This window comes from Rhincodon typus, chromosome 32 (assembly GCF_021869965.1).
Source record: "Rhincodon typus isolate 14 chromosome 32, sRhiTyp1.1, whole genome shotgun sequence".
Classification (NCBI taxonomy): Eukaryota; Metazoa; Chordata; class Chondrichthyes; order Orectolobiformes; family Rhincodontidae; genus Rhincodon; species Rhincodon typus.
The window spans coordinates 19277839-19302621 of NC_063363.1; the positions used below are offsets into that span (position 1 = coordinate 19277839).

General features: G+C 40.3%; 1 long non-coding RNA gene across 1 annotated transcript in view; it reads left to right on the forward strand.

Annotated features, from left to right (window-relative positions):
- Window positions 1-2879: 2879 nt before the first annotated feature.
- Window positions 2880-24783, forward strand: part of LOC125486731 — a 44033-nt gene continuing 22129 nt past the window's right edge. Inside the window, exons 1-2 of the long non-coding RNA XR_007265364.1 lie at window positions 2880-2987; window positions 17341-17439. This is a non-coding gene — a long non-coding RNA (uncharacterized LOC125486731). The remainder of the gene's footprint in view (window positions 2988-17340; window positions 17440-24783) is intronic.

Here is a 24783-nt window from a genome sequence, read left to right on the forward strand (position 1 = left end):
AATGTTCATCTCATTCTCTGTGCACGCACTCTGCAGATGTGACATTGTATTCATTGCTCTGTTCTATATTCCAATGTACTTTGTATAGTATGATCTGCCTGTACTGCATGCAAAACAAAACTTTTCACTATACCGAGGTATACAGATGACAATAATAAAAAAAACGTCAAATCAAAAGAGAAGTTGATCATCACCATGTAAATCCTTCCAATACGCCTGATGACTGGAGGTAGCAGTAGGAGAGTTTCCTGGTTAGCTACTCCAGGCAACCCAACCTGCTTGGGCTCTGGAATAGCTACAGGTTTTCCTACTGGGGGCTACTCCAACTCCTCCACCTCTCCAAAAATCCCCACCATGCAAAGTCCAGCAATACAGAACAGTTATCAGGCTGCAAAATGCATTTTTTAGTTCACGTCTGAAATTTTATAGCACCTTCTCTCTCATTACCTATGGCAAGCCGCTGCTCCTTTCAACTTGGAAAACCTCTGGCTGACCTCCCCAGCTTCCAGAGCCCACCTGTTGATCTTACTTGGATTGTGTCCCCGCCCACTATCAATTAATTAGCCATGGCAGGGAGAATTGAATCACACTTTGCAACATGTTTCTGACTCACTTTTAAATCAGATGGGGGAAACTCAGTTTGATAGCTCCAGTCTGGACCACAATATTCACTGAAATTATTTATTTCTCTTCGCTTCAATTCCTTTTTAATTCTTTGCTATTGACACTGGTTATTTGCACATCCATGCTGATTGAGAAATCATCCCTCCCCCATCTTTAAAGAACTTTAATCATCTCCAATAGGGGGTTTGAAGAGAAAAAAACTGCGTGGCAGACAGCTGGCTTTTACTAGTGACTTTCAAATACCTCCACACAGACAAGAGACACAGATTTGTTTTGGGGCTTTCTCTTTGCAGGCTGTGTAGTTCTTTATTATACTGCCACATAAGCCATGATCACCAGGTTAAGAGTTAAAACAGAATGTTGTGGTCAAGCAATTTTCTCTCAGATCAGAACACATTGGCTTTGTGGTATTTGCTGAGATTATTCTGGAAAAAAATGCATCATTGTATATAATTCACAATGTGCTCCAGTTAATATGAATATGAACATCATTTTGCACCATTTAACAAAATAATGAGCTGCAGGTACTGAAAATCTGAAACAAAAACAGAAATTGCAGGAGAAACTCAGCAGGTCTGGCATCTTCTGGGGAGAGAGAAACAAGAGTTAAAAATTGAGTCCAGTTAACCTTCTTCAGAATTCCACTGGTCATCAAACTTGAAATGTTAACTCTGCTTTATCTCCACAAATGCCAAGTTTCTCCAGCAATCAAGAGAGGCAAAGATAAGGTGAATAGCCAAGCTCTTTTCCCCAGGGTAGCAGTGTCCAAAAATAGAAGGTATAGGTTTAAGATGAGAGGGAATAGATTTAAAAGTGACCTAAGGAGCGATGTTTTCTTGCAGAGGGTGGTGCATGTATGGAATGAGATGCCAGAAGAAGTGGTGGAGGCTAGTACAATTGCAACATTTAAAAGGCACCTGGATGGGTATATGGATAGAAAGGGTTTAGAGTGAATATAAGCCAAATAGTGACAAATGGGACTAGATTAATTTAGGGTATCTGGTTGGCATGGCCAAGTTAGATTGAAGGTTCTATTTCTATGCTGTATAGCTCTATGACTATGACTATGACTCTAATTTCTGTCTTTATACAGCTTCCTTGGTTTAAAGCAATATTTTTTTTTTGCAGTCCATAGCTACCAAAAACAAAAAGGATCCAGTCTTTGCAAAGTTGGTAGTGTAATAGGAAACTAATCCCTCTGGTCATTACTTGCAATGTTTAGAGTTGTAGTCGAAATACTGAACATAAGCATTTTCAGTAACCTGAGAAATTTTCACTCCTTTGTTCTTTCTGTTGAAGTTAGCTGTTGAGAAATTTGTGAAACAAAGAAATAAAATACAACGTTTGTGAGGAACTAAAATGAGTAATGGTAAATCGGCGACTACTTGATTTTCCTTTTGGCAAAATTTTACTACTCAGCCGACTCACCGCGATGCTTGAATTTCATCCCAAAATATCCACAGGAGGTTCTCCTATAACGTGTGTTCGGTCAACTTGAATTGGCTATAACACGATTGATGAATGGGGGAACAATATTTCTAAAACGCAAACTTGTGTTGGCTATAACACAATTCCATCAGTGCGCTGAGGAGGATGCAAACATAATATGATCATCTTGCAGGCTTTGTCCAGCATTCTTCAATTTTGGGAGAGATATAACATCAAGAATGTAATTGACATTATCATGGAGGCCTGGGGTGATGTCAGTAAGGACTGCTTGCATGCAGATTGGAGGAAGCTTCTCCCAGATTTTTTTTAAAGATTTTAAAGGCTTTGATCCGTCAGAGGAGTTCCCAAGAATCAAAGAACATTGTGTTGATCTTGCAAAGCAAGTTGAACTTGAAGAAGGATGTTGAAGATGCTTGAGTCCCATTGTGAAGACATCTCTACAGCTGATCTACAACAACTTGTCACTGAGGGGGAAGTGGAAACTGAAGATGAAGAAGATAAAGTCCAGGATGCAGCATCATGAGAGCTTTCCACTTCTGTTTTGTCTTCTATCCTGAGGGTAATTGAGAAGCAGTTGCTGCTCTTCGAGGACAATGATTACAATGCAGAACGCAGCAAGGTAGCAGTTCGTGCAATAAGATCTTATTTGGCACCCTTTGAACAGCTTCTTCATGAAAGAAGAAAAGGGGCAAAGCTGCAAAAATTGGATGTCTTTTTTAAGCCAACCCCAAGAAACAGTCAGAAGACAATGAGCCACAGCCATCCACTTCTGGATTAATTACTTTTCGCCCTAACCCTGCAACCACAACTGCACCTGAAGGCGATGATGATGACATCGACCTCAGCCCCTGCATTAACAACTGAGCAACTTCAAACCCTCCTCCTCCATTTAGTCATCTTGACATTTTTTCAAAGTAAGGTTGTTAAATTTACTTTTATTTCATTATTAGATATGAATCAAACATTTATTCAAACGGTGCTATCTTTTGTATTAGTCTTTTAAGTGATTTTTGAATGATTTTGAGTAATTTTTTTTGGTGATTTGCCTCTAACCCTGCTTTTCACATAGGCTCTGTTATTTCAGTAGTGCAATTCTCTATAATGCAATGTTGCACAGGAACACAACTATGGTGTTATTAGCAGAACGCCCTGTATTGCCATGAACTAATTCTAGTTGTATTTCAAGACATTGTCTTTTTCTCTTTGAGAAATTTCATCTAGCGATGAATTATCTAAGGGTGTAGTTTATCTAAACAAGAACTGAGTCTGAAATTAACTTTTTGGAAGTCTTAGACATTCTGAACAACCATTGAGCAAGAGCAACCAGTTCAAAACATGACTTAGCAGTGAAATGTTTCCCCTCGAAATGACATGGATTATTTATTTATCCATTTGACTGATGTACTTTTAAGTTTGTTAGAACACCTCCACATCAACTATTAAAATCAACACATCATACCTGAATGTATAAAGTACCAGCTAAAGGCAAGAAATAAGTTTCATTGTTTATCAGTCTCTTCAGTTTTTGTTTCTGAAAAAATCTCTTAAAAGTGAGTCAGTACAAGCATGTGGGGAGACAGAAGGCACAATTACTCAGAAAATAATTATCACCTGAACAGAACACTTTGGATGATTTGTTTCAGATGAGCAGAATTTGAGTCACTGTGCAATATTTGCAAGAACATTATCCAGAAAAAAATAAGCCCCATTGGAACTTAAGTACACAACACCAGCCTTTTTTAAATATCAAATTAGCAACTTTACCGTTCATGAGTTGAGCTGGTGATAAACTTGATTTTTCTGGATTGCAATTCATGTTTAGCTGGAAGTACTTAGTACTGTTTCTAAGAGCTATGATTACTGAAGCATTGCCACTTTAATTAAACAATCTTGATTATAATAACTCATTCAGTAATCACAACATTGTCATGATGCCACCATTGGAATGGTGTGAGTAGAGCTCAGTGCCTAATTATTGTGATGAGTGTATGTTCAAATGAGAGACAAGGGGCAACCTGTATTAGTCTCTCACATGAAGCCATTACAATCCCAGCCAAACTGATTGAAGAGTTAAGGATATAACAATTCTGTCTTTTTCAGAGTTGAAAACATTGGGCACATTTATTCATAGTTTGTAACAAAGAATCTGGACCTACAAGCAGCAATAATAGCTTGTTCATGCAGAAGGGGTCACATTTTGACCAGTCTAGCCTGTGCATTCTCCATTGGCAATCAGTATTGCAAAGTGATTCTGTGTGTAAGCCTTGCAGGAAGTAACAAGTTCATCCTTCGATCCCACTCTAGTGCTTTTGACCTGTGATCTAGATGCAGTCCTTTGAATGAGATGTTAAGCCAAAGACCTGTCTGCTCTCAAAATAAGGTGGCACATCTTCTGCTTCCACAGGGTCCTCCAACTTCCCAAGCACCAATCCACATCTCCAAGCATCCTGGGTTCTTCCTCATTTTAAGAATTGGGAAGGGGCTAAGGGTCATTTGAAAGTCAGTCTCCTGTAGACTCATTCCCTTGCCTGTGGGTGCAATTTGGTCACCAATCTGAAAATATTAACTCTGCTTCTCTCCCCAGATGCCACCCTAGTGCTGATTATTTCAGCATTTTCTACTTTTATTTCAAGTTTCCCAAATCTGCAGTATTTTATTTTGTTTTTTCTTAGCAAACAGACAGTGTTATTTCTACAATAGGACGAAGTCTAACAATCTTTTGGGTTTTTCATACAAGGAGCATGATAACTGACCTTGAGTATATATATTTTGTAACTATTGCTGTGAGATGAAAGACACAGTCCTGTGTAGCGGGAATGGCATCAAAGTCTGCATAGATATCATGAAACCAAATTCTATTTACTTCAAACAATCAACTTCTACTTCTCCTTACTTCTTCCAGCCATATGTCCAGCTTTTCCTTATCAACGTAGATAGTGCTTCTTTCTTTATCTCTCCTCTCTGGTCATGTTTACCATATGACACACATAGATGCTGTTATTCTTTTGGCTACGTTTTGTTTAAATTGTGTGTGCAACCATCAATTCTCATCTGTCTGCATTTCTAACTGATATCTGCCATGTCTCTTATGGGAGTCTCTCTCAAAAAATATACATGTTATCTAACCGCAGAAAACATGTCACTAGCACACATTTTTTATCAGGTAGATAGATCTCTTTACTGAATGAAGAGTGCAAGTAAACAGGAGTGAGTATCTGGCTCCTTGAACCTCCTCTGCCATTCATTAAAACCATTGGTAATATGACTACAGCCTTAACTCCACATTTCTGTTTGCAGCCACCAACCCCATCACTATCTCATATTACAAATTGCCTTGATTAGGTAAACATGTCAACTAGGACCAAGACTATCAAAGAGACATTTGGAGACATACTTTCTCATTAGGATCTTGAGATAGGATTTTCTTTGCCCAATTGAAGACTCTGATTGGATGGAGTTTAGCGCAATCTTGACATTAACCCTTTCACAACCATTGTCTTCTATGAAAGATTTCCCAAACTTTTTGAAATACTTAAAATTTGCACATTCAAGTGTATAACTAAATTTACATTTCCCATTAACCATTAATCTGCCACTCCTCCCCTTCAAGTCTCTGACTCTTTAAATTCAAGGGGGATTTGGGAAGTTTCACAATTTTTCTTGATTCTGTTCCTAACCTTTAATGGTCTTTAGTTAATTTCTCCACTGGAGGATCTTGGTTGTCCTTTGCACATGATGTTGTTCCTTCTAAACCCAATAGTTTGCCCATTACCTTTTCTGGAGGATCCTTCATGCATTGAATTTTCTTTACCAAAGAATTCTACACTGCTAATTCAGGTACCCATTTAGGGAGCCTTTAACCTCATAAATGCCCATATATAGAAGCTGTCAGCTCTGTAGAAACAAGTGTTTCCTTTTATTCTAGGATTTCTGAGCCAGGCATTTTCTTCTTAAAAGTGCCCTAAATCCATGGACAGAGCTATATGCATCTCATCTTCATTTCATGCAAGAAAATCTTCATTCTTAATCTGCTGATATCTGCAAGTTGAAATATGTAAACGCTATACCTAAACTTGCTGAGCAGTTTGGACATCTTTAAGCACCCTCTATGGATGTCTTCCTGGTGAAGCAAAAGCTTTCACATGCTTTGTCATATTGCTGGAGGATTTCTGCTTACTTTATCAGCGATTCTGTTTATGGTACCAATCTTTTTTGTGGAAGCCCAGGGATTGAAATGTTGCTTTTGAACTTGTGGCACCTCATAATCATACATCAAAGCCAAATTGGCTGGAATAAACTTGTTCATCATATTGTTTTACTGTAAAAGAACGCTCAGTAAAAAAATTATCAATTAGCTCCTGTGAGTTGCACTGCTCATTCCTCCTCCTCCTCACCTGAATCTTCTTGCTAACTTTGCTAGTTCTGTTATTAACATAAATACATGCATTTTCCACGTTCTTATGCTCTTTGTTATACAGTGTCATTTATAGCATACCTTTAATGCTGAGAGTTATTTCATTTGAACCACTAAGTTTCAGCCGTGTAGGCTATAACCTGTTTCTTCAGCCATATGGTATTCAATCTAATAGAATAGTGTCACTTGACCCTGTGTCAAACTTAAATTCAGACATATATCCATTGATACAAGCAGGCCCTGTTAAAACTTGTGTCAGTCAATAGTATCAGAATTTTTTCCCAGCAATGCTTTGGGTATCTTTTCTAATGATGGTACTTCTAACAATTCCGAGGAAGAGTGATATTAAACTCAAGACATTAACCCTGTTTTTCTCTCCACAGATGCCACCAGGCCTGTTGAGTTTCTCTAGCATTTTCCGTGATTTCTTTCAGATTTTCAACATCTGCAGTATCTTGCTTTTATTTCATTCATGAGTGTAGTGAATGGCAGATTAACAGGCCATTTGTGCTTCTATCTATGTTAAGTTGTTCCTTGACTAGTCTGTGGGACAGCTGTCCCAACTTTGGCACCAGTCTCCAGATGTTAGTCAGATGTTTGGTCGAAGTCATGTAGTCCATCCAGTTTCACTTCTTTGAGACTTTGTATAACTGAGTGGCTTGCTTGGCCTTTTCAGAGGGCAGTTAAGAGTCAACCACACCATTGTGGGTCTGGACTCACATGAGGCTACACCAGTGAAGATGACAGATTTTCTTCCTTGAATGATATTAGTGAGCCAGATGGGTTTTTCCGACAATCGATAATGGTTTTGTGGTCATCAGTAGATACTTAATTCCAGGTATCTTTTACTGAATTCACATTCCATTATCTGTCATAGTGGGATTTGAACTCAGGTCCCCATAACATTAACTGCATTTCTGGGTTAATAGTCTAGCAATAATACTACTAATTATAGGAGTGACAATGGAGGAATTAAATGTGATTGATGAGATTATGGTAAATCTGACGTTCTGATTTGTGAGAAAATGTAACTAAATTTGTAGATACATGTAACAAAAGTAAATGCAAGTATGATAAATGATTGAAAAACATTGTACAAATACACTTGATGGAGTTAATGATGCTGATCGCGTTTTGGTAAGAAAAATATAAAATATACTGTATACTTGGTATATTAACTAAAACAACATGTTTAATCTAAAATAAAAATTAAAAAAAACAGTGGATGCAGAGAATCTGAAATAAGAACGGAAAGTGCTGACAAAACTTGGCAAGTCTGGCAGCATTTGTGAGTTAATGTAATGAGTACAACATGACAGTTCCTCAGAACAGAAGAGGTGATTGAGCTTAATTTATTGTGTCTGAATTAACAGAAATTGTAGTGAGGAATTATACAAGTCTCAAATTTAATGCAGATTTCTGAAAACTAAATTAAATGGCTATAAATTAATATCTCTGCATCACAGAGTGTTGGAAATAAAGACTTCAATTGAGTTCACAGCAGGTAAAAAGTACAAATAAAAATCTGCAAGGTAATGTAATATGTTTCAGTCAGTATATGATACAAAATAATAAATGTAGGAGGAAGGTTTTCAAGGAGATGGGTGCTGATATACCTCCAAATGTAGACCATGTAAGGAAACACGGAAAATGTATGCGACATCAGAATGTTGAAAGTAACATATAAAACAGGTAGTAATTAAAAATGCCTATCCTTGTGTCAAAATTGGCTTAATATTAAGAGCAATTAGCTTTTAGATATATTAGCTTCAGGTTATGATGTCAACCATAAAGTAAAGTTAACACAAAAAGAAAACAATTGGTTAAGGGTGAAATTGAATCAGAGATAGTAGGAACTGCAGATGCTGGAGAATCCGAGACAACAAGGTGCAGGGCTGGATGAACACAGCAGGCCAAGCAGCATCATAGGAGCAGAGAGGCTGACGTTTTGGGCCTAGACCCTTCATCAGAAAAGAGGGAGGGGAAGGGGGTTCAGAAATAAATAGGGAGAGAGTGGGAGGCGGATAGAAGAGGGATAGAGGAGAGGATAGGTGGAGAGGAAACAAACAGGTCGAAGAGGCGGGGATGGAGCCAGTAAAGGTGAGTGTAGGTAGGGAGTTAGGAAGGGGATAGGTCAGTCCAGGGAGGATGGACAGGTCAAGGGGGCGGGATGAGGTTGGTCGGTAGGAGATGGAGGTGCGGCTTGAGGTGGGAGGAGGGGATAGGTGGGAGGAAGAACAGGTTAGGGAGGCAGGGATGAGCTTGACTGGTTTTGGGATGCGGTAGGGGGAGGGGAGATTTTGAAACTTGTGAAATCCACATTGATACCATTGGGCTGCAGGAATATGCGTTGCTGTTCCTGCAACCTTCGGGTGGCATCGTTGTGGCACTGCAGGAGGCCCAGGATGGACATGTCATCTGAGGAATGGGAGGGGGAGTTGAAATGGTTCGCGACTGGGAGGTGCAGTTGTTTATTGCGAACCGAGCGTAGGTGTTCTGCAAAGCGGTCCCCGAGCCTCCGCTTGGTTTCCCCGATGTAGAGGAAGCCACACCGGGTACAGCGGATGCAGTATACCACATTGGCAGATGTGCAGGTGAACATCTGCTTGATGTGGAAAGTCTTCTTGGGGCCTGGGATGGGGGTGAGGGAGGAGGTATGGGGGCAGGTGTAGCACTTCCTGCGGTTACAGGGAAAAGTGCCGGGTGTGGTGGAGCTGGAGGGGAGTGTGGAGCTGACAAGGGAGTCACGGAGAGAGTTGTCCCTCCGGAAAGCAGATAAGGGTGGGGAGGGAAAGATGTCTTTGGTGGTGGGGTCGGATTGCAGATGGCGGAAGTGTCGGAGGATGATGCGTTGGATCCGGAGGTTGGTGGGGTGGTACGTGAGGACGAGGGGGATTCTTTTTTGGTTCTTATTGCGTGGACGGGGTGTGAGGGATGAGGTGCGGGAGATGTGGGAGACACGGTTGAGGGCGTTCTCGACCGCCGAGGGGAAGTTACGGTCCTTGAAAAACGAGGACAACTGAGATGTACGGGAGTGGAATGCCTCATCCTGGGAGCAGATGCGGCGGAGGCGAAGGAATTGGGAATAGGGGATAGCATTTTTGTAGGAAGGTGGGTGGGAGGAGGAGTATTCTAGGTAGCTGTGGGAGTCGGTGGGCTTGAAATGAATATCTGTTTCTAGGTGGTTGCCCAATATGGAGACAGAGAGGTCCAGGAAGGGGAGAGAGGTGTTAGAGATGGTCCAGGTAAACTTAAGGTTGGGGTGGAAGGTGTTAGTGAAGTGGATGAACTGTTCGAGCTCCTCGTGGGAGCACGAGGCGGCGCCGATACAGTCATCAATGTAACGGAGGAAGAGGTGGGGTTTAGGGCCGGTGTAGGTACGGAAGAGGGATTGTTCTACATAACCTACAAAGAGGCAGGCGTAGCTTGGGCCCATGCAGGTACCCATGGCTACCCCCTTTGTCTGTAGGAAGTGGGAGGAATTGAAAGAGAAGTTGTTGAGTGTGAGGACGAGTTCGGCTAAGCGGATGAGGGTATCAGTGGAGGGGGACTGGTCGGGCCTGCGGGACAGGAAGAAGCGGAGGGCCTTAAGGCCATCTGCATGGGGAATGCAGGTGTAGAGAGACTGGACGTCCATGGTAAAGATGTGGTGTTGGGGACCGGGGAATTGGAAGTTCTGGAGGAGGTGGAGGGCGTGGGTGGTGTCACGGACATAGGTAGGGAGTTCCTGGACCATTTGGTTAAGGGGGTGATTTAAACTGGCGGGGGCATGAAATAGGAGGCCCAGAAACAGGAGAGGTAGCAACACCCATTACTTTTGTCTTAGAACATGGTATTTCAGCAAAAATGCCCACCACCGATCAGTATGTTGTATGTACGATGGAGCAAACAGTTACTGGTAATGATTGGGTAGAGTCCTGCCATTGATCCTTCTTTCTATACCAGGTCTAAGGAACTGTTTGGCCACTAGTAGTAGAGGATGAATTACTCATGAATCTTAATAAGAAGGGATACTTGTTTTAACAAGATGCAATTTATTGCATGACAGCTACAGCTAAAAGTTAACTAGGTGGTTAAACATTGGTCTGAAGACTAACAGAATACACTGATGTCATTTTGCCTCCATCAATATCTTGAGTTACACTCCTCTTCAAACCCCCAAACACTGCATGACAACATCAGATTAGGTGAAGCTTAATGCAGACCCATCATTAATCTTTTCAGAATCATTACCTTATACAATATTCCTTCCAGACCGTCTCACTCCCCTTCAATCTGGATTCAAGGCCTTCCTGAGTCTGGTTTCATGCTACATTTACACTATAACTGCAGCCTTAATTACTATCAAAGATCTACAAGGCATCATTCAGAAATGTAACAGCGAACTGTCCACTTACCTGGATAGGTGCAACCCCAACAACACTCAAAAAGCTTCACACCAACCAAGACAAAGCAGTGTGCTTGATTGGCACCCCATCCACCACATTCAACATTCAATTCCCTCAATACCAATGCACTTTGGCAGAGCGTATGCCATCTGCAAGATGCACAACAGAAACTCATTCAGATTCTTTAGATAGCACTGTCTTAACCTTTTGAATTCTACCATTAAGAAAGACGGGGGCAGCAGATGCATAGGAACACCATTGGCTGCAAGTCCCTCTTCAAGTCACATACCACCCTGACCTTGAACTACGTCGCTGGTTTTTCACTGTTGCTGGTTCAGAATCCTGAAGGTGTACTTATGCTTCAAGGACATCAGCAACACAAGAAAGCAGCTCACTGACATCATCTTAAGGATGGGAAATAAATGCTGCTGAGCCAGTGACTCCCACATTCTGTGGATGATAAAAAAAAAGTAGGGTAAGGCTGTTGTGTTTTAACAATAGTTGTAGAGTGTAAAGACTGGCAACATTTATTCTTTAAAATTTGTAATAACTAAGTGAGAAGAATTGAATCAGATGTGTCTGTCCAACTTCCCAGTTGCTCAAAACAAAAGCCTAAGTTCATTTTGCATGAGATTATACCTCCCTCCAATTAAGATTGTAATGAAATATTTTTGCGTTGAGCAATCAGGAACCAATCAAAAAGGTTGTCTTGAGTTAAATAAAGAACAAATGTATTAACTTCTAAGACCAAAGAATTTTTTTTTTTTAAAAAATACACCATTCAGCATCTCACCTTCATGCTGTTTATGGGGCCCACCCAAACACACACATACAAAATTAACAGTAAGTAGTGTCCCATTCAAAAACTGAAAAAATGATACACAGTTTGGAGTCCATTAGTTGTCTTTGAAGCGTAATATTTTAACCCAAGGCCAATTTTGATTAGTTGGTTTCTTGGAGGGTGTCAGTTATAATTAACATTGCAGTTATTGAACATTTTCAGATTTCCTTGACATTCCAATAGATGTTTCCATAGGAACTGGGAACCACCTTCTTCAGGGAGAGGAAATGAAACAGCAGCTTTGCTTCAATTATCTGCCAATGGTCTTCAGTTATGCTCTCAGAAACTCCACTGAAATGTTGCTTCCAGTGTGTAATCCCAAGAAATCCTGTGAATGGGTTTGTCTGTGTCAGCCATTGTACCAGTGCAATACTTTGATTTGTTAACATCTTCCTGACAACATAATAAGCTTCATTGGGTAAAAATCTGACTGTTGGCCCACAATGCGGAAAATTCATTTTTACGAAGTGTTTTGATGATCCATTGTCAGAGTTTCCCTGTTTTCCTTTGATATGGATAACTATGGGGAGTTCAATTATCCTCTTTTTATATCAAGTTTTACATTGAAGTTTTTGTTTCAGTAATACAGTTTAATAAGAAGAACATGCAGGGCCAGGTTAATGAAAATGTTGGGACTGGCGGTCTGAAGTATATTCATTTTAATGCAAGGAGTACAGCAGTTAAGAGATAGGGTGGATAAGTTTAGAGCCTGGATTAGTACATGGAACTCCGATGTTGTCACCATGAAATAAACTTGGTTGAGAGAAGGACAGGCCTAGCAGCTCAACATTCCAAGGTTTAGGTGTATCAGGTATGATAGAGAGGAGAGTAGAAGGAGTGGGGGGATTACGTTATTGATCAGAGAGTATGTCACAGCTGTCCAGAGACACCTTGGAGGGCTCATCCAGCAAGGCCATATGGGTAGAACTCGCGAATAAGAAAGCTGCAATCACAATGACGGAGTTATTGAATAGGCCTCACAATAGCCTTCAGGAGACAGAGGTACAGATACATAAGCAGATCATGGAAAGGTGTAAAAACAACAGGATTGTCATAGTGGGTGATTTTAACTTTCCCAATATTGACTTGACTCCCTTAGAGCCAGGTGCTTGGATGGGACAGAATTTGTTAGGTGCATCCAGGAGGGTTTCTTGAAACAATATATTGATAGGCCAATTGATGAAGGGCATACTATACCTTGTATTGGGGAATGTGTCTGGCCAATTGATCAAAGTTTGAACGGGGAAGCGTTTTGGGAAGAATGACTATAATTCTGTAAGAGTTAAGATAGCTATGGATAAAGATAAACCTGGTCCTTGAGTGAAAGTGCTAAACTGGCAGAAGGCTAATTATAGAATTAGGCAGGAACTGGAGAAATTAGATTGGTTAGCAGTTGTTTGAGGGTAAACTGACATCTGACATGGAAGAATATGTCAGGTTTAGGGAACTAAAATCAGTTAAGGCCCTTGAGAAACATAAAGGTTGCAGGAAGTGACATAAACAAGGAAGTAGGTGGGCTAAAAGGTACCATGCCCTATGAAACACCCTTGGCAAGAAGGATTAAGGAGAATCCCAAAGCATTCATGTATATAAATATATATGTACGTAAAATGAGCAAGAGAAAAGCTATGGAAAGGGTAGGTCCATTCAAGGACAAACAAGGGAGTTTATGTGTGGAGCCAGAGGAAATGGGTCAGGTCCTTAATGAATACTTTGCATCGGTATTCACCAAGGGGAAGGACGTGGATGATGGTAAGGTTAGGGAGGGGTATGTTGATATTCTAGGGTATGTTGAAAAACATTAAAGTAGGTAAGTCCCCAGGGCCTGATGGGATTTAACCCAGGATACTGAAGGAGGCACAGGAGGAGATTGCTGGGACCTTGACAGAGATCTTTGTATCCTCTTTAGCTGCTGGCAAGGTCCCAAAAGACTGGAGAATAGCTAATGTGGTTCCTTTGTTTAAGAAGGACAACAGGGATAATCCAGGACATTATAGGTCAGTAAATCTTATATCAGTGATAAGGAAATTATTGGAGAAGATTCTTAGGGACAGAACTTACTCGCATTTGGAAAAGAATGGACTTATTAGGGATAGTCAGCATGGCTTTTTGCAGAGGAGGTCTTGTCTCACGAATTTGATTGAGTTTTTTTTGAGGAAGTGATGAAGGTGTAGAGCAGTGGATGTTGTCAGCATGGATTGCATTAACGCATTTGACAAGGTCTCTCAGTGTAAGCTGGACAAGAAGATTGGATCACATGTTAGCAAGTTTGAATACAAAATTGACTTTGTCATAGAAGACAGAGGGTAGTTGTGGAGGTGTGTTTTTCTAACTGGAGGTCTGTGATCAGTGCTGTTCCGTGAAGATCAGTATTGGGACATGTGTTGTTTGTAACATATTTGATCTGGATGAAAATGTAGGTGGTCTGATTAGTATACTTGCACATGATATGAAAATTGGCGGAGTTTTGGATAGTGAGGGAGGTTGTCAAAGGATACAGTAGGATAATGATCAGTTGGAAAGTTGGACTGAGAAATGAAAGATTGAGTTTAATCAGTAAATGGCAGGATCCTTAGGAACATTGATATAGAGAGTGGCAATACATGTGGTACAGAAGGCGTTCGACATGCTTGCCTTCATCAGTCAGCGCATTGAGTACCAAAGTTGGCAAGTCATGTTGCAGCTGTATAAAACTGTACTTACGCTACATTTGAAGAATTATGTGCAGTTCTAGTCACCACACAATAGGAAGAATGTGAAGGCTTTAGAGAGACTGTAAAAGAGATTTACCAGGATGTTGCTATAAGGAGAGGTAGGACAGACATGGATTGTTTTCACTGGAGCATTGGAGGCTGAGGGGCAACCTGATAGAAGTGAATAAAATAATGAGAGGTGTAGACAGGTTGGATAGTCAGAATCTTTTCTTGGGGTGGAAATATTGAATACTAGGAGTACATAGGTTTAAGATGAGAAGGGAAAAGTTTAAAGGAGAAGAATGAGGGAATTTTTTTTTTACAGAGGGTGTAGTAGGTACCTGGAACATGTTGCCAAGGAAGTTGGTAGAAGCAGAAATTATAGCAATGTTGAAGAGATACTTAGACAGACACTTGAACAAGAAAGGAATAGATGAATATGGACTATGTGCAGGCAGATGAGATTAATTAAGAATGGCATCATGGTCAGCACAGTCATGATGGGTCAATGGGCCTGTTTTTGTGCTGTACTGTTCTATGTTCTAAACTTTATATAGTTAAGAAGTCTCATCCCTATGCAAACATTTGAAGGTATCTGTATGAGCTATACACTCCAGATGAGGAATTTTACTATTCAGGTAATTACTACTTAGATAGCCTTTCCAGATAGGGTAGTCAGTCATAGCCATTAGACATTCTTTTTGTATATTCCTATGAATTTGGTTACTTTCAGAACTGAAGACTTTGACGGCCATTTTTAACTATTTTTCTCTGAATTCCAAACTCCAAGTCTTTTTTATCTGGTCAATGAGATTTGAAAGATTAATAGCCCTTATTTTATGTCATCATGACAAGCTTCAGCCATCAAAATATAATTTAGCGAGTATGACAAGAGCCAGCGTTAGCGTGCTTGGATTCCGTTGACCATACCAACTTGTAATATTGATCTTGTCATTCTTCTTGTCAGAGTTTGAGGTTAATGACTAATCAACTCTCTACTTTCAATAGACGGCTTTCATTTATTAAGAATAGATCAATGTCAGACACTACAAGATAATAACGACAGTGTAGTGATAATCTAATATCAACATGAAGCATCAGTGAGAACATTAGAGGTCTGGTTGAACTCTGAGAAATGATTTGGCAGAACATGTTTGAATGGAAGAGTAGTTGCTATGAGAGTAAAAATTATAGGCAGATAAACTTTGCCAATGTAAATTAATTTAACTTTCTAAGGAAATTTGTCCTTTGCAGTACATAAATATACGCTGAATTGCAATCAAGGAGCATCTGCTAAATAAACATCTGTAAATGAATCAAGTTGTTTGTACTGACTGCAGCATGAATACTTTCTGAATCTATGTAAAGTATTCAAAACTTGATTTTGAATGCATGACTCCCACTGCAAACCCAAAAGGTCAATAGGAAACTCAGGCTTAGTCATTTCTCCCTGCTGAGTAAGTGGACAAATTCTATCTTTGGATTACATTCGTTAGAATCTTGAAGTTCAAATTTACAGACTAAGTCAGAACGCAAAGGAATAGTTTTCTCATCAGGGTTTTATTCAGAAAATGTATTAGACTGCCTGTATTTGGCCTAGATGCCATCAATGTTAAAAGCCCATTCAACAACCAGATATAGCTCTGTTGCTATAATTACTGTCATGGATGTTTACCATTTGATACATAATAAAAAAAATGCTTACAGGCAGCTTTTAGTAGGGCACTAACAATAGCAATATCATAGGGGAAAAGGATGTTTTGTCTTTCTATAGGTGGAGAGTCTTTCCCTAAGGAGATCAATGTACATGATTCGAAAATTTTCCAAATTGTTACATCCAGAAATGAATAGAAGTACACCTGATTCAGGCTCTTTTCTCTTTAGGGCTTTTTTTTTGGTCCTTTTTCCCTAACATTGAAACATTTATCTGAAGCCATATGAAGACATTTTTCAAGTTGTTTAGACCAAGACATGGTATGAAACATTCAATTTTAATTTTTATATTTAATCTTTTACACCTAATTTGCTATCCAGCAGGATAGTTAGCTGTTCCATTCCTATCATGTCGCTCCACATCAGGCACTAGAACAAACAGAGAAAGAGAGTAGATTTAGGTTTTTGTGTAAAAGATGCTGCAGGGAGGTGAGGAAGAACATTTTTTAAGAGATAGTAGGAACTACCGATGCTGGAGTCTAAGATAACAAGGTATGGAGCTGGATGAACACAGCAGGCCAGGCAGCATCAGAGGAGCAGGAAAGCTGACATTTCGGGTCTGGACCCTTCTTCAAAAAAGGGTCCCGACCCGAAACATCAGCTTTCCTGCTCCTCTGATGCTGCCTGGCCAGCTGTGTTCCTCCAGCTCCATACCTAGAACATTTTTTAAGTTGTGAGTGTTAATGACCTAAAACTCACTGCCCATGAGGGTAAAGGAAGTGGAAACAACTTATAGCTTCAAAATAGTATTAGAGTTGCACATGAGGGAATATAAATTTTCAGAATTACAGAGCAGGGAGTATGTCTACTGGACTGCTCAACAGAGAGTCTACAAGAACTTACTGGGCTGAATGGCCTCTTTCGAGGCCACTACAACATTATGAGTCAATGTAAAATATATTGCTGCATTAATATATATAGTATAAAACATTATATAAAATGGCCATCCATCAAAGTTTCATGCTGCTTGTTTTGAATCCACTCAGGATTACAGATATTTTCATGATTATAACTGTCCTCAGACAGCTGTTCTCGCTGCATCTTGAGATCCACGCTCAGTGCCATGCACTGCTACAGGTCTATCTTATAAAGTGTGGAACTGCAGGAATCTCTAGATGAGCCGGGTGGTTAATTTATGGATATAGAAGCTGAAACTTGTCTGATTTAAAATTTAAACGTAGCTTGGCAGTTAACTGAATGTTGTTCATTGTCTTGCAGCATATGAACATGGACTGCTTCAGTATCTGAAAAAACAGAAATGATACTGAACACTGCAATCTTCACCAAATATCTCCAATTCTGATCTTATGATGGAAAGTAAGTCATCGAAGAAGCAGCTGAAAGTGGTTGGAACTAGGATACTAGTTATAGGAACTCATGATGCAATATATGAGTTTGAGATGATTTATCTCTAACTACATCTACTTTCTTTGCCTGACTTCAATGAGAGTAAAGCTTTCCCTCTGATTTTCATTGCCTTATTTTTACCAGAGCTCCTTCATGCCACTCTCAGCCACAATGCTGACTTTATATCAGACAGTCACTATTTGCTCACCTCTTCAGTGCAGCCATTTGTTTCCCATTTGAACCAGGAACCAAATTGTCAGTGAACACGTTATTGCTGTTCTAATGCCCCTTGATAGCCAGGTCAATGACACCTTCCATCACTTTGCTCGTAATTAAGAATAAGATAATGGGAGGAGGGGAGGCAATAATTGGGCAGATTGTATTTGTCCTGCCTTTCATGGACAGGACAAACATGGGCAAGTTTTCACTCTGTGATACAAATGCCAGTGTTCTATTGATACCAGGAAAACTTTGCTGGAGGTGCACTTTGAGCACCACACTTGGGCACAACTACCATAGTCTTTTCCTTTGCTGTTGCTCAATCATTCCCTGGTATAATGAAGTGAGTGAATTACTCACCGACTGGTATCTGTGATGGTTGAGAAGGCCTAGTTACATCATCCATTAGGGACATACAGCTGAAGATGGTTACAGGAGCTTTCGCCTACCTTTCATCATTGAGATGATGTGGAGATGCCGGTGTTGGACTGTGGCAGACAAAGTCAGAAGTCACATGACACAGGTTATACTCCAACGGGTTTGTTTGAACTCGCAAGCTTTCAGAACGCCAGTCCTTCATCAGGTGAAGTGACTTCACTCCACCCAACAAAGGAGCAGTGCTCCGAAAGCTTGTGATTTCAAATAAACTTGTTGGACTATAACCGAGCGTTGTGTGACTTTTGACTGACTCCATTGTTAAGGAAAGGGATGTTCAGGGAAATTTCACCTCCCAGAGGTTGTTGAATTGTCTACCTCTATTCATGGTTAGATATTGTAAGACTGCAGAACTTTGATTGATCTGTTCATTGTGAGATCTCTTTGTTATGCGTTTAGAATGCTACTTCTGTCATTTAGTTAAATCTTGGCCAAGTTAGCCCTTCATTTTTAAATACATCAGCTACTATTCTTGGCACGTTCATTGATACAAGGTTAATCCCCTGGCTTTGGGGTTTCAGTAGAATGAGGGAAATGCCAGACCTGTAACATTACAGATTGTGGTGGGACACAGTTTTGCTAAAACTGATAGTCCAGAGCACATCATGGTTGCCCAGTTTTCAACTGCAAACTCTGATCTGGACATAGCTCATTTAGCATGGTATGGTATCACATGACACAATGAAGGGTGTCCTCAGTGAGAAGATGGGATTTTGTCTCAACAAGAACTGAAGAACGAGAAGTAATCCTATTGAAATACAAGGTTGTGTTGGGAAAGAATAGAAACAATGCTGGAAAAACAAGCGCATCTTGGAGAAGCAGAGTTAAAATTTTGAGTCTTCCTAATCCTTATATTGAAGTGAGCAGAATGTGAGAATCAGTAGTCTTCAATTGTTTTTTTGTTCTCACCTCCGTTTTAGTTATTTCTGTTTTCCTTTACAACACAGAAATATTGCACTGTTTGGTTCTGGGTTTAATAACAAAAGATGACAATGAATTTTAAAAAGAATTGATCCATATGATTTCAGTCAGCAATATTTGGCATTTGCTATTGCCTTAACAAAGAAGAGCTCAATAAATTGTGGCTGACATTATTCCAGCTCCCATAACTATCAAATCTTCCAGCAGAAATTAAAGCTGCCCTGAACGGAGGCATTAATTGAGTCAAAATCCATGATTTATTGTACCTTGTAACATGCAATTATCCGAATTATTCTAAGTGTCGTGAAAAATCTGAAACAATAATTTGAAAAATGCAGCTGAAATTTATTGCTAGTCATTGTGCTGTGTGCTGTGATGCTACAAGAGAATAGGTCTGATGTGGAAGTTAACGTCAAATCTTAAATGTCAGGATGGTAAGGTGTTGCTCTGTAAAGCTGTCAGCACTATCTGAGGCTGACATAAATCATACAAATAGTCATGCAATCCCAGGCATCAATAAGCTACTCTCCAGTTTTCCACCTCCAGCTCTATTGCATATTATTTCTTCTTGTGTTTGTGGTTCAAGTCATCATTGCACTGGAATAATGGAAGACCATTTCAAGCAGTCACCAATCCTTTTGCTGAATGACAGACATTCTGCCACGACTTTAAGTGGTTAAGACGTAGTACAGCAAACCAGGAAGTCTCCCCCAACTTCTATTTACCTCGTGGACAGCGCATCCAAAAGGCAAAGTCATGCCAAAACAATACCTCATAATTCCTCTATTGGATAAATTCATCATTGACTCAACCTCCAGTGTGCTTTTTTTTGTATATATCCCAGAATTTAGATTGAAGTTCTTGCTAGAAAAGTGGGGTGGCATTTTGTGAATGCACCAATTCTATAACACAGCTAATGAGTAAAAATGTAAAATACTGTGGATACTGGAAATCTGAAATAAAACAGAAACATTTTGCAGGGAGAAACAGCAATTACATTTCAGGTGAATGACCCTTCATCACAACTAGAAACTGCTGATGATGTAACTGGTCTTAAGCATGTACAGAGACAGAAAGAGTGGGGAGAGGGAGAGCAAAAAAGAAAAGGTCTATGATAAGGTGGAATAGAGAAGAGATCAAACAAAAAACTGGATGATAATATAAAGATAAAGAACATAATTTGGGACAAGTACAGAAGTACAGGATGTGAAAGAGGACTTATACTCTAACACTCTAAATGCAACACAAATTAAACACTACTTAAAACACAGCTAAGATAACAGTCTAAGAAAAGGTACATTCCTCAAACTAACACAATCAAAATACTTTAATGTAATTTTATTTTATGCCATATTCCCAACAGCTTTGTAGCCTTGAAAATTACATTCCAAAATTCTCCTGACTTGTCAGCAATCACTGTTCTTCCTCACTCCTCTTGATAGTTGTTCCACTCTGTCTTTTATGTGTCCCTGACCATCTTCCAGCAACAAGGTCCACTCCAGTGAACCTTGTTCCTGGACGATAGTCAGTGAACCTTGATCCTTAAGTTGCCAAAAGGTGTATCTCTTTGAAAAAGCAACAGCCTCATCTTACATTGTGCCCAACACAAAGAAAAAGCAAACCATTTTTTGCTGCTTTTCTGTATCCCTGTCAATGTGTGTCTGTAGTATAATAATTGCTTGTCTTTTGTATTGATGTAGAAAACCTGTTACTTGATTTTCAACAGGTTTTGGCCTGAACTTCTATCCCATGTTAACCAGATCACATGGGCTTGCCACCAGTCAAAGGATTTAATGTGAGCCCACCATCCTCAGGGCAATTTTTTTTTACCTTAAGTCAAAAGAAATATTTTAACATACAACTGTCTTCTAAAGTCTTGTATAAAATTTTGGAATAATATATCTGCTTTTTGATTCTATCACACTAGAAAGAAACCAAGTGCTTTCTTTATAAACTGATGTTGCTACTTTTTAATGATTGTGTATTGGTACATCTGCCCTTTTAACCTATTAGAGCACTCATTTTTCAAGGAGCTTGTGAACTTCTTATTCCTCCTGCCAAAACAACTCCACACTATTTCAAAGTATAATGATGTTTTCAAATGATGATCGAGTAATGGTGATGTAATTCTGACTTCAGTTTGAGTGAGCAAGAGAAGACATTAGACAAGAGGAAGCATGTAATGAGAGAGATCTTATATACTACACTGGACCTTTATTTAGTAACCCATGATATACGGATGAGTTCATGAGGACTGGAAGAACCTTACCTAAGGGTAAGAAGTCAACAGTCTCAGGCCTATGTATACAGACACTCACAGCCCAGAGAAACTAGGGGGAAACATCTAACTATTCTGACTGTACTATTAACTTACAGCATTTGATAAAGTGTGTTGGCAACTAGAGAAACGTCCAGAACACAATTTGAAGTGTGATTAAAACCCATGGCAACAACTAAAAAGGAAAACTCTAAAGGTCAGAGAAAGAACCACAGAAGACATCAAACATAGGGCAAAAGAGTAGGAAGGCGTTGAAGAACAAATGGAAATTCGGAAGATTTCAAAGTCAAAACACGAGTCAGCGTTTCTCTGAACACTGAATTATTTTATTTTCACTCGTAGAATGTGGGCATCACTGATGGGCCAGCATTTATTCCCTGTCCCTAGCTGCCCTTGAAAAGGATGTGGTGAGCTGCTTTTGAACTGCTGAGATCTATATGCCGTTGTGATTGTCCCATATTGCTGTTAGGGATAGAATTCCAGGATTTTGACCCAGCGACAGTAAAGGAACAATGATATACTTCCAAGTCAGAATGATGCTTGGCTTGGAGGGGAATTTGGAGGTGGTGGTATTCCCATGTATCTGCTGCCCTTGTCCTAGTGGTTGTGGGTTTGGAAGGCACTATCTGATTAATTTCTGCAGAGTATCTTGTAGATAGTACACGCTGCTACTACTGAACATCAGTGGTGGAGAGAGTAGATACTTGCTAATGTGGTGCCAGTCTAGCAGGTTGCATTGTCCTGAATGGTTTCAAGCTTATTGAGTGTTCTTGGAGATGCATCCATCCAGCCAAGTAGGGAGTATTCCATTACAATCCTGACTTGTACCCTTGTAGGTGATGTTCAGGCTTTGGGGAGTCAAGAGGTGAATTACTTGCTACAGTATTCCTCACCTCAGACCTGCTTTTGTAGCCACCATGTTTATGTGGTAAGTCCAGTTGAGTTTCTGGTTAATGGTAACCTCAGGATGTTGGTAATAGGATATTCAGTGATGGTAACACCAGGTGGTTAGATCATCTCTTATTGGAGATGGTCATTGCCTGGTAATTGTGTAGCGTGAATGTTATTTGCCACTTATCAACCCAAGCCTGGATATTGTCCAGATTTTGTTGCATTTGAACATGGACTTCTTCAGTAATTGAGGAGTCATGAATGGTACTGAACATTGTGCAATCATCAGTGAACATTCTCACTTCTGACTTTACGATGGAGGGAAGGTCGCAAATGAAGCAGATGGAGATGGTTGAGGCTAGGGCACTACCCTGAGGAACTCCTACAGAGATATCCTGGAGCTGAGATGACTGACTTATAACAACCACAACTATCTTCCTCTGTGCCAGGTATGACTCTGCCCAGCAGAGAAATGGCCCCTGATACCCATTGATTCAAGTTTTCAGGGCTCCTTGATGTCACACTTGGTCAAATGCAGCTTTGATATCAAGGTCTGTCATTCTCACCTCACCTCTGGAATTCAACTCTTTTGTCCATGTTTGAACCAAGGCTATAATGAGGTCAGGAGCTGAGTGGCCCTGGCGGAGCCCAAACTGGGCGTCACAGGGCAGATGTTGCTTAATAGCACTGTTGATGATACCTTCAATCATTTTACTGATGATCAAGAGTAGATTGATGAGATGGTAACTGGCTGGGTTGGATTTATAGAATCATAGAATCTCCACAGTGTGGATGCAGGCCATTCAGCTCATCAAGTTCACATTGACCTTCTGAAGAGCATGCCACCCAGAACCACCCCCCCCTACCCAATCCCTATAACTTTGAATTTCCCATCTGCCTGGCCTGCACATCCTTCGGCACTGTGGGCAATTTAGCTTGGCCAATCCACCTAACCTGTACATTTTAGGATTACAGACAGTCAAACCTCAGTGAAGAGTTACACCTCGCTCTATGATAAAGCACCTTGTTCAGCTGGAATGATTTTTCTTTTTGTCAAAGTACTGCATTCAGTCGGTGCTATTTTCTTTAGTTAATCTGAGGCTCTTAAACGTACAGTTTACTCAGTTTACTTATTATTTAACATGGGTTCCTGAACCTCATGCCTTCCACAGACTTCCTCTCTGGCATTTCCACAGACTTCTGTTTCTGGCTATTTTCTAAGCAACTCAGGATTTTAATCCCCAACCTGACGCTGCTAATAATAGCACCTGCTAAGAAGTCCTTTTCTGTCCAAATGAAATTGCTCTGTCTGAATGATTTTGCTTTTGTGCTCCCTTATTTTTCTCCCCCTCTGAGTCATAAAACTGAAGTCAGTAAACACCACGGCAATTACCTCCCTAGGTAACTTACTGTTCATTTATATAAAGGCAAATGATTACTTGGAAATGCTGTTTTTATAACTCAATGTTCAAAACGTTTTGCTGACCGCTAAAGAACTGAAATCTATTTTCCTCCACTTTAGAATACAATTCATACATTAATGTTATGAACTTTCATCTAAAAGGGAAAATGCAGGACTTATCCAGGTCAATAAGGTACAGTAGTCCAAAAGGATGGTAGGACAAAGATCTTGATATTAGTACAGTCATTTGAATTGAATTAGCTTTATCATCACTTGCACTCGAATGAGTGCAGTGAAAAGTTTGTAATGTCACCACTTATGGCACCATCTTAGGTACAAGGTGCTGAGGTATAGATACGTAAGGATTTGGTTTAAATTTGAAAGAATAATAAACGAAACTCCAGCAGAAAATAGAAAGGGAAAAAAGAACTTGATTTACAGTCCTTTTACCCCAGTCTGTGCCAGCATCTAGTTTCCAGACAGCGCCAGGCTTCAAAACTTGAGGCCTCACCTTCAGTCTGCAAAGGACCTCTCCCCCGCCACGATAACCTCTAGTCTGGTACTCACCCTCCACCCTGCAACAGCCTCTCGTCTTGGACTCACCATCCCCCCTGCGAAAGCCTCTAGTCCGGGACTCGCCTCCCTCCCGCGACAGCCTCTAGTCCGGGACTCGCCTCGCCCCCGCGACAGCCTCTAGTCCGGGACTCGCCTCCCTGCAATGGCTTCCACTCTGGGACTCATCTCTCTGTGACAGCCTCTGGGTTGGGACTTGCCTCCCCATGACAGCCTCCGTCCAGGAGTCGTCTCTTCCATTTCCCGCTGGGTAAGTTTAAACAGTTAAAAGTTTAGAAGAAATGCACAAGAAAAAAGAAAAGAGATTGATCATGGTGGACGAGCTCCAGCACGGAAGCCCCACTCCGCTGCCATGTTGGCACAGTCTTCTGACCATTGGAACTACAGCGCAACACGGCTGTGGCTAAGATTTGCTGAGTGTGATGGAGATCAATAGGGGACCCGCGATGAGGTCAAAAGGGGAAGCTCAGAGATTGACAGTTTCACTACTTTATTTAGGCTAACATGCAAAGGAGCAATGACACCAAGTCAATGTGTTGTATATGTTGTAGATCCAATAGTTCTAAAAGAAAGTACTTACAGAATAGGCAAGATT